General features: G+C 44.6%; 1 non-coding gene across 1 annotated transcript; it reads left to right on the top strand.

The window, feature by feature from the left end:
* The first annotated feature begins 656 nt into the window (after positions 1-656).
* On the top strand, positions 657-728 carry trnac-gca (transfer RNA cysteine (anticodon GCA)). Its single transcript has one exon. It is a non-coding gene; the product is annotated as a tRNA-Cys (tRNA).
* Positions 729-2,429: the final 1,701 nt, after the last annotated feature.

Genomic DNA, 2,429 nt, shown 5'->3' with positions numbered 1-2,429 from the left:
ACTGCCCTAAACATGCAGAGCAGTTAATCAATGTACCATTACATAAATTCCAGCTCCTCTACGTAAAGAAAAACAGCTATTACTACCTTCCAGGTACAAAGTGGCTGCAAGAATTTGATACCCAAAAGGACAAGCCCTTAACAGGCATGTTTTGCATGGGCACTGCACTAGTTAGGTAAAAAACGCATGGACAATACAGCAGTATTACCACCAACTGCTCCCGCCTCACTCTCTGCAACAGGGAAGGGATGAGATGGAGCGTTGGAAAGGCGTCAAGCTGCTTTTGTGGCCATGGCACGTATGCACAATTGTCCCACCCCCCAGGGGTGGATCCCCCGGCTCTTCTAGGGAGAACCGTAACAGGCAGTGGGTGTTAAGTCTATTGGCATACAAACCCCTGTGCCTACATAACGGTCTTCACCATCACCAATGCATGTGTTATGCAAACAGGAAAACAGCGAATAAATGTATCATTACATGAATTCCAGCTCTTCTATGTAAAGAAAAACAACTATTACTACCTTTCAGGTCCAAAGTGGCTGCAAGAGTTTGATACTCAAAAGGACAAGTGCTGGTAGCCAATGACATGAAACACGTGCACAGGTTTGTCTGTAGTCCAACAAAGCAACCCGCAGACTGAAGGTGACAAAGCAGATGGGGGTATAGCTCAGTGGTAGAGCATTTGACTGCAGATCAAGAGGCCCCCAGTTCAACTCTGGGTACCCTCTAAACAGATATTGGGCTGAAACCTTTGTCTATATGAAACTGAACAGTGGATGCAGCTTGATGGATGCATGTGTTGCTGCAACATAACATCTACTCAACCACAATGATCCTGACCAGCTAAACAGTCTCCTCTGCACAGTTACTTCTTTATAACCTATTTGCCATCTGCAGAGATTTGTCTGAAGATCAAGAAGTCCCCAGTCCAACTCTTGTTGATTCCCACGATCATTGTTTACAAATGTCCCATATTTAAGCAAACAAACACACTTTACAAAGAAGGCAGAAAATCAGATAGAGATTAAGATCAAATCTGTGAGAGACGCAAAAGCTAATAAGGGTGTCATGTTGGATACTCAAAAGGTAGACCTCTTAATCTGCAGTCAAATGCTCTGCCACAGAGCTACACCGACTCATACATTAAATGTATCACAGCTACAACTCAACAAAGCATTGATCAACTATCATCACAGCCTGACCTAAAACCAAGTTGTCCTGTTCAGTTTCCCACTTTTGACTGGTTTGGAGGTTTGGAAGATAATAGCGAATGAAGGCTGTCCAGAAACGATCAGTCAGGATCTGACATCTTCTTCTGCCAAGGAGTTCACTAGCACAGTAGATTGCCTCACGATGAGAGGACTCAGGCCGCCCCATCAATAACATATTTGGTGTGACTGGGTCTGGATCAGCAAGGTCTAAGGAGATATATCTGAGAGGTTTTGAATTCAGAATGCCCTCAACTTCAATCAAAACTGTGTACAGAACAATTTCTGTTGTTGGTTGGTTTCCTAATGCAACATTGCATAACACAGGGCCATTTTAATTGATTTTATCTCTCGTTCCCAGCTTCCACCAAAATGTGGGGCAGATGGAGGATTGAACTGGAAGTTCACTTGTGTGTGGGCCAATTGTTGCTTTAAGTCTGGTGAAATGGCCTCAAAGGCACTTTTCAGCTCTGCTTCTCCTAATCTGAAATTAGTCCCACAGTCGGAGAGTAGTTCGAAGGGTTTCCCTCTGCGTGAGACAAATCTTCTGAAGGCCATTAGGAATGTAACTGTATCCATACCGTTAAGCAGCTCAAGATTAATGCAGCATATTGTTAAGCATTTGAAGAGCATGTCCCACCTTTTCTCTGTACGGCGGCCGATTTTCGCAGAGAAAGGCCCAAAACAGTCCATGCTTGTGGACCAGAGTGGGGGCTTAAACAGTCTAAGACGGGCTGGAGGAAGGTCTGCCATTTTGGGAATGACTGGGTTGGCTCTCCATCTCTGACAGTCTTGACATTGGTGTTGACGCTGGCGAATGGCTTGACGACCACGCAGAATCCAGTACCTGCGTCTAATTTCCCCCAAGACACGCTCAGGGCCAGGGTGGAGCAGTTTCTCATCGTAATCCTTGATAATGAGTTTGGTTATGGGATGTTTTGGATCCAATATAATTGGATGGATGTTATCATGGTTAAGGGTCTCCGCTCTTCGAAGTTGACCTCCCACTCTGATGAGACCAAGATCAGGGTCATATTCAGGAGACAGGGGGAGGAGTTTGCTACTCTTTGGTATGGGTTTATCAGTTTTATGGGCATTGCATTCCTCAGGGAAACACTCTGATTGAATTTGTTGCAGAAGATGCCTTTCTGAGTTTATATAACATTGGACTATGTTTGAGATATGATCCGCTGCCCCATGAAGCATATTCTTTGTTTCCTT

This window comes from Anarrhichthys ocellatus, unplaced genomic scaffold, assembly GCF_004355925.1.
Source record: "Anarrhichthys ocellatus isolate YVR2014 unplaced genomic scaffold, GSC_Weel_1.0 scaffold127, whole genome shotgun sequence".
NCBI classification, from domain to species: Eukaryota; Metazoa; Chordata; class Actinopteri; order Perciformes; family Anarhichadidae; genus Anarrhichthys; species Anarrhichthys ocellatus.
This window is presented reverse-complemented; position numbering and strand designations above follow the sequence as displayed.